The sequence below is a fragment of the Centrocercus urophasianus genome, unplaced genomic scaffold (assembly GCF_019232065.1).
Source record: "Centrocercus urophasianus isolate 14NV4802_14NV808 unplaced genomic scaffold, USGS_Curo_1.0 seq_9, whole genome shotgun sequence".
NCBI lineage: Eukaryota > Metazoa > Chordata > Aves > Galliformes > Phasianidae > Centrocercus > Centrocercus urophasianus.
In genome coordinates, this window is record NW_024885532.1 from 7,783,784 (window position 1) to 7,792,335 (window position 8,552).

General features: G+C 37.8%; 1 long non-coding RNA gene across 5 annotated transcripts in view; it reads right to left on the minus strand.

Annotated features, from left to right (window-relative positions):
• The window catches only part of LOC122171331, a 29,353-nt gene extending 21,020 nt beyond the window's left edge, over positions 1 to 8,333 (minus strand). For 4 of the 5 annotated variants that reach the window (XR_006171975.1, XR_006171972.1, XR_006171971.1 and 1 more), the window contains exons 1-2: positions 7,401 to 8,333; positions 3,968 to 4,064 (exon numbers count right to left, since the gene is read on the minus strand). This is a non-coding gene — a long non-coding RNA (uncharacterized LOC122171331). Of the gene's footprint in view, positions 1 to 3,062; positions 3,488 to 3,967; positions 4,065 to 7,400 lie in introns of those variants that run through there. The other variant, XR_006171973.1, reaches the window with a different exon arrangement.
• Between the last annotated feature and the right edge of the window lie 219 nt (positions 8,334 to 8,552).

Consider the following 8,552-nt stretch of genomic DNA (forward strand, 5'->3'; position numbering starts at 1 on the left):
GAGGATTGTGATCAGTGGCACTAAGTCCAGGTGGAGAAATGTCACCATTGATGTACCCCAGGGGTCAATACTAGGAACAACACTGTTCAATCTTTTCATTAATGACCTAGCGAGAGTAGGCAGATGAAAAAAAATAAAGAATCACCACCAACATCATAAAAAAGGAGATGAGTGGCCAATACAAGGAGTGTGCCACCACTCCAGGGAACCTTGTCAAACTGGAGAACGGGGTAAAAGTGTATCTCATGGAGTCCAATAAAGGGAAATGCAAAGTCCTGCATCTAGAGAGGAATAACTGTAGGCATTAATACCCTGAGGACCACCTGACTTGAAATCTTAAGTTACTGATGGAAACAGAGTTGACAGCTAGCAGTGTGCTCTTAAAGCAAAGACAGCCTCCTGGACTTTTGGAAAGACTACTGCTGTCAGGTCAAGGGAGGTGATCTTGCATCCCTAGGCAGCACTAATGAGCCTGTATCTGCAGAACTGCATCCAGTTCTGGGCTACCCAGTACAAGATGGATATGGTCGTACTGTAGAGTCCAGCATAGGGCTACGAAGATGACCAAAGGACTGGAGCACCTCTCCTATGAGGAAAGGCTGAGAGAGCTTGAAGCTATTCAGCCCAGACAAGAGAGGGCTCAGAAAGTGAACCAGCAGTTAATCTGCGAGGACAATCAGGGGTTCAGTGCTTCTATTTCTTAGCAACGTGAGTGAAGTCATTTTACAGTCTTATTCCACATTCCAGAAAGGAGCGACATGAATGTCAGTGAGATAATTGCCTAGTAAGGCACATAAAGGCAGCAGTTCCAACGAGTTCAGACAACTGTGCCCACAGACGTGACATAACTTGAATTTATGCAAAGACTGCTGTTTAGAAAAGATCACGACTAAGGGGAAAACCATGCTACAGCACACAAAACATCTAAATGGCAGGTGATTGTGTCATGGTCGATTGGCCATACAGGCTAGTAAATTTGCTGAAATGCTCAGAGGTTTCTTCAGCATTTGAGCAGGTTTCCCTTGCAGAATCAGGATGCTCAGACAAAAAATAGAGGCTGTCTGAACCTTGAAACTGAGAAGCTGCCCTTTTGACACATTATTTCTGAGATTACTAGAACAGTGAGTTGGCAACAAGTTGTTTTGTGATACTGAGGATCACTTTACCCTAGAATGATCAGTGAGAAATTAGAGACTGCTGCAAACATATATCTGTTGGATTCCTCAAGATTGTACATATCATATCTGCTGGACGTGAGTGGTGTCATCTACAATGTTGCTCTTGCTGGCCCAGACCAGTTGGACCCAGAATTTCTTGGTGTCTGCTACCATCACCTTTCTTTCTACCACAAGGGTGATTTGAGGATTGTGCCATGCTAGACAAAGATACGTGTGCCACCAGGGTATGTGTATCACATATGATGATCACAGCACATTCAGATATCAAGACACATATGCAACTCAGTCTATATATAAGCTTTCCATTTTTCTCCATTCTTCCACTTGTCTTCCAGATGGGTTTCCTGCTAAAGATTATGGGGTTTCACTGTTTACCTGAGTGTTTGGCTTGTACTTCTCATCCAGCCAACGAATGTGTGGAGACCAAAATCAGACACCATAGGCTACATCTTGTCCCAGAGTAGATGCAGAAAAGGAACCAGGCTTGTTTATAAGCTTTTTGAACTTACAGTCAGAATTGCAAACTGTGTTCCACTAAGTGTTCTAACTGCGAGGGTGCAAGGAAGTAGGGAACAAATGTATAAGACAGATTTCATTATTTCCATTACTAATGGAAAAACTTGCAAACCATCCTCATTCAGGTGCAATCGATCAATTTACTTTCATGGTCCATGTTCTCAGGTTAGTGACTCTGATTTTAGTGACATACTTGTACACTGTAACATTTAAACATGGCCTATCCCTTTGACTAAATGCCCAGTTAAAGTTTTCATACGCACTAGATACCTGAATGAGCAGTGAGTTTGAAAAGTCCCAAGCTTCTTTCAATGGTCAAAGTAACAAGAGACCCATAAGCTTTTTTTAATTCTTCTTTCCCCCCCCCCCCCCCCCCCCCCAAAGATTCGAAAGTTTTCAGTGCTCTTGGAAGAAAAACAGATGTCTTAATTAAAGTAGTAGGTAATATCTGTTATCTTGCTAGTCAAGTACTGATGCTGAAGATGTTACACTGACAAACTGAAAACTTACGATGAGAAGTAGGCTCTACCTGTGTTCATCCTGCTGTTTTCAAGCAAAAAGAAAATAAGTTCTGATATTTCAAAGAGTTTGTAAAAAGGAAGATGAAGATAAAACTTACGTATATTCTTGTTTGATTTTTCTTTCCAAAATGCAGTAATAGTAAAATTAAACAATGGAAATTACTGTTAGGATGCCAAAGGAAGCTTTCCAGAAATAGACGTACAATAAATCCGGATGAAACAATAACGAAGGAGAAAATGAATTTAAGCCTCTAAAATGCTGAGAAGCATATTTATGAAGAGTCCATTGAATTGCACAGTCTGACCTTGTTGCCATCAGAGTTAATCAATGTTGCTATTATTTATTTTTTGGACTATCACAGCACAGAACAGAAAATGCTCTATGACAGCAAGCACAACTAGGCAGTTATTAGCCCGTGTTATTGTGTCTAAATCTGAGCCAAAGATAAACAAATGAGTAAGAAAATTCCATGTTGGAGCTGCTAGTGTGTAGATCTTAGTATCAAGTGTAATAACCAATCTGTAACAGGAGAAACCATGAGTATGTATATTTTTAGAGCTCTAGGAATGTTTTGAATTCAGCCTGACTGGACTACATCGAAAATGCTCTCAAAAAGCAAGTTGTTCATGTTATTTATGAACTCATAGTGTTAATGACTTAGTCAAGCAGATGAGATACTATATATAAGGGCATAACGAATGAAAATTAAGTTCGCCACTCATTTTTTCTTTTCAGCAAAATTTTCTGACTGTATGAAACAGTAAACTATGGGTTTCAAAATCACTTATGTGAGGCCAATTTTAAGGGGCAAAGAGAAAATGAAATTAAACGTGAGCTATAAAAAAATTGTAAGCATGTATGGTATATTTTTATTGTAAAGATATCAAACATCAAACCTTTGATCAGAAAACTATGTCTTACATCTGCTAACTAAACCGAAAGAAAAGGGAACAGTTAGAGATTTCATACTGCTTGGTATGAACAATAAAATCGCAATATATCCTTGTGTGAAGAGTAGATAATATTGAGCAGGGAATTCTGGAGGGTCTTTTATGCTTCTTTATACTAAAAAAAACATAATAAGATGCATTTATCTGCATCAAACAAAATAAACAAATATGAATGCATGCAAGACAGAAGAAACTGGGATAAAAGAACCTCTGGTAGTGTCCCACACAGTTGATTTTTTTATATTCCATTGTTCCCTTTATTCTCTCTTTGATGTTATTTTCACTTTTGTGTCTTTACCCTTCCATGTACCACCCAAAAGTCTGAAAGATACCAAAGAATTTGTGATATAAATACAGCCATACTCTATGAGTATGTACAATCACAGATTATATAAATGTTAGTTATTTCCTCTCTGATTCAAAGGTTTGCAGTTATGAATTAACATACTATTTTAATTATCTTGCAATCATCTTTCAGGACAAGGATTACAAGAGTATGGGCCTTTAAGATGCCAGTGACTGAATTATTTCCTTAAGACATAAAGTCTCTGTTTTATTCATCACCAAGGCACGTTGAGATTGTCACTTGAATTTGACGAATCTGAATCATGCATTCATCTGTGACTGTTTCCCTTTTGTCTTCTTTATTTGCCACAGAATTAGTGGTCAGAGTGAAGGCGTCATTTATCATTTTGAGTATTTTCATGTGAATCAGCACTGCTTAAGAAGTGGCACAATCCAGTTGCTGATTTGTCTTATTTATTCATTTATTAAGGAATAAGAAACTTCAATCATACTCACATCACGCATCCATGCAACATTCAGATATTTGGAATTAGACCTCCATGCTGTAATGTGATGGACATCTGGTGTGTGACACAGATTTACACTGTTTATTCTGGGAAATAGAAGAGAAATGAGCACAATTCAGAACGAGCTTTTATCTTTTTTTATTTCATGTAAGGAGCTTAGATGCATTAGTCCACCTGCTGTTTGCTGCAAACAGGAAGATCAGTTCCTACTGTTCCTTTTTCATTATTGTGGTTTTATTAAGGCACTGCCATTTTCAGGGTTTCTTTTTTTAATCTTCAGATAAATGCATCGTATTTGTGAACTTGTTTGTTTGGTGTAGGATAAGACCAAATCTACAATGACTGTCTTAGAAACACTATTGGCTAAAATAAATTCTGCAGAATTGTGTTGCAGCTCAGGAGTACTTAAACTATGAATGACGTTTGTCTCTCTTCTAATCTGTTCACTCACTTTTCTTATAAATTGTAGGAAAGTTTGGCAAATTTCATATTCAATTAATGTTTTTTATATCTTGCAAAAGCAGGCAAACATTTCTATTCCATCAGGTAAGTATCCCAGACAGTAGGAAATCTACACTTCACAAATCTTAATTTAAGATTCAAACTATGGGGAAAATGGTAATTCTACCTTTGCACAGAGAAAAGCATTCCCATGATATCTTGGACTATTAAAGCCTGCATGTTGCCGTGCCCATGTCACTTCTACAATTAGTATTTTAACAGAAATAAATGAAGGTTGTCTGTTAAGTGCACACACATTTTCCTACAAAATCTTTTGACAGCAAATTGTATTACATTTGAATGTAGAAATTTGTTCACTATAATTGAACATGCACCCTATAAGTGTTCTCTCTATATTTTCTCTACTCAAACATCTACTCCTATAAAATTCAGGAAAACAGAAATTTTCTTAAAAAGACTATAAAACTGCAGGAACATGACTGCCCCAGATAATACTAAAAGTTCTTGAATTTCAGTCTTCTCTGTCCTGTTAAAAACATGAGTTAGCACGTTTCAATTCCTATTTAAAAGCTAAGTATTAGTGACAGTTATCTTTTGCCTTGTTGCCTACAGGTTTAATTATTGTAGATATTCTCCTATGGTCTGATTTGCTCTACTGCACTCTATCTGTAGTCATCTGCAGCCAATACGAAACTGATGGGCATTGCTAATAAGTCAGCAAGAAAGTTCTTTGCTCATGTTTAGTCCTGTTCTTTTGAAGACTTTTCCTTTAAGAATACACTTTAGTAGGCATGGCATGTATATATATATATAATTTAATAATAACTAGAAATAGATTGTATCACAGAGGTATTTCTGCCAGTTGTCAAATTAATTGCTAATCCCCTTTCATATTGCTTGGCCACATTTCAATAACTAAACAGTTTTGAGCCAGAAAGTCATTCCAAAATGTATTTATTATTTTTTTGGCCATGTTCATGCAACTAAACTAGGAATGGATTCCATTCTGCTGCATCTCTGAGCTGAGTTTCTTTCTTCCAGGGCTCTTCCTTGTAAAGGAAACAGACTGTCACACTCTTTTTCTTACCTTCAAGTATTCTGCCACATTATGTATGTGCACACCACAACACAACCAAACAGAGGGGTTTAGTATACATGGATTGAGGTTTCTACAGATCTGAATAGCAGTTGTTTAAATCCAGTCTATTGTAAAGAAAAGAAGCATTCTTCTCTGTCAAGCATGATCTATCCTGCACCCAGAACAGAACTGGCATAATGGACTAATGATGAAAATTTTGAGGAGAAAAGTAGGGTGGGGGAAGCTAAATACATTTCCTGCTATCTGGTGACACCTCATTGAATGTATAAAATCAAAAAATAAGAAAAATTATTAGGAACTTTCTATATTCTGTAGAGGTGGGAGTTCTTTTACTTCCAGTTATCTGATAGCTACATATCAGAGCTTTCTCAGTATCTGACTTGAAGAAATCAGATGCTTTATGATGCTTTTTGTCCATTTGGATTTATATGCAGTCTCCAAGGAGCTTGGGAAGCAAAAGGGTGGCAGTAGTCATGAGAAACAGGTGAGATAAAACACAGATATCAAAGCAGAAAGATAGCATTCCTCCCTGTACAAATATCTATGAATTGATATGCATTGAAGTGAGCAAAATCATTAAAGTTGTGATGGAGGGAAGGAGAATGGGAATGGGAAGGGGAAGGGAAAAAGCAAAGGAAGGAAAAAGAGTAAAATTTTTCTTTTGGGAACTTCCTTCCTGTATAGCTTAAAAAACACTGGGGAGTGGAAGGGGAAAAAGTAGACAAATGCTCTCAGTGCATTTTTTCTTTTTTTATCTACTGATAATCCAATCTAATGGAGATGCATGTTGCAATTTACTGAGTCTCCAGTAAGAGCTCTAAAGAATCCACATGCCTTTGAGATGAAAGAAAGTTGATAAATAGCATTTCCCTTCCATTGTCAGTTTTCTGTCAGTGTGCTAACCACTCAGCATTGCCCTTCTTATGTTAGCATGTTAGACACCCAGCTATTCAGCAGCACATGGGCAGTGCCATTATGTCAAAGGAAACTAATTACTGGTTTGATAAAACTTCATTTTTCAGGTTTGGTTCACTTTGATTTTTGTTTATTTGTTTGTTGTTGTTGGTTTTTTGTTTTTTTTTTTCCTTTTATTTGTTTGTTGGTCTTTTTTTTAAGGTTTTTTGTTGTTGTTATTGGGTTTTGTTTTGGTTTGGTTTTGTTTTGTGGGTAAGGGAGCAGCGTTTGAGTACTGTCTTCCTCAGCTTGAATCACAAACTGCTTTGGATGACAGATAGACACCAATTTCCTCACAGCAGCAATATGAGCTTTTACAAGTGAATAAAACCACAAACCCAAGGAGCTTTCAGCTAGGTAGTGAGGTTTAGTGGCTGAGTGAATTTAGATGCCTACAGGATTAACAAGAGTGGCTTCTAGAAATGGAAGTCCTAAAATAAACAGGATCTGCAGATCGGATCCCACCAAATATTTTTATCCTGTGATATTGTAATTGATGCTATTAAAGCACATACAGAAGAAGACTGGCTTCATGGTCCCTTCACCTCCTGTACCTCCTTAGCAGAGAAAACTCTGAGCTTACAAAAATGACAGTGAAAAAGCCAAATGTATTTTCTGTACCTGCAGTTGACAATCAAAGCCTGGATCAATAGCAATCAATTAAAATACAGCCAGTATAACTACATACCTTTTCCTATAATCATAAACAAATGACTATTTCAAAGTCACATATTATACAATGATTCAGTTCTCCATTAGCATTATTTTGGATCTAGGCACTATCATTCACCTTATATAACACATTTTAGTACTGTTGCAATAGTTGATAATACGCAAGAGAGGGAGGGAAGGAGAAGAGGAGGGGTAGTAGACAAGCCAGGGAATGAGAGCAAGTCATTGCACAAACCTTTCTTTCAATTCAAGTATGTAAAGTGAGATAAATGGTCAAACTGCAGACATACTGTACACAGCAGGAGCCAAAAGCTGCTCCCTGGATTGGCAGCTCCAGAAGCCATCAGCACCGGATCCTTTAAGCAATTACCAGCTCGGAAATGTCCTTCCATTGATTGTGATGGACGTAAACCAGCTGTGTTTCAATAGCAAGTGAACAGAGGGAGGAAGAACCAGACGGCAGGACACAAACTGTGCCGAACACTGGGACCAGCTGCAGCCTGCAGGTCACACTTCCATGTCAACAAAAAAATGTTATTTAATATTTGCCAAACACAGCAGTAATTCATCACAAGGTATAAGTGGACCTATAACGTCTGAAATCGCCCGTTGAAGATTAACTGGATGTATCATGTTTCCAGTGCAGTGCCCGAAACAGGAAACAAAATTGTCTGGACCTTGTAGGCAAGGCACCGATTCACTCCCTGTAGTAGGAGCGTTCCCATGCTGGTCATACTCAGCCACGCGGTTCAGGAAATCCTTTGCCAGCACATTTGTATGCACAAAGGACACTGCTAAAAGAGGACAGTGCCAGCCTGTCAGAATCCAGCTAATGTGTGAGTCTGATCAAATGTATGCAGCTGCCTTCATCTTGTCTAGAGCCCGTATAACACAAAATTACTGTGAATCACCAACTGAGAGCGGAAGAGGTTGATTATTGTTTAAACACAGAGATAAGCTGGCAATGAACTGCTCATTGCTGGAGGGTGCCTCTAAAAATATCTGTTCTCCCCTGCAGACGTTCTTCAAAGGGGCACCGGGCTTCCTGCCTGCACAAAGTGGCACTTCCAGGAGAAGGAGCTGTGGACGCCAAAATGCTATGCTTGTTTTGTACCACTCCCAGTTTTTAAGCAGAACAAAGAAAAACTTTTCAAATACACAGAACAGTGTGAAGTTCTACGAGAAGGTTATACAGAAATTACTCCATAAATCCAAACAAGCAGGTGAGGAAAGAAAAAAAAAAAAAAAAAAAAAAAAAATTTTTTTTTAATATTTAATTTTATTAATTTTTAGTACATGTATGAAACTACAGCAGCATCTAAGAAAAGAAAAAAAAAAAAGTTAATTCAACCCAAAGAGCCATCCAACAGCTGTAAGGACTAGCATT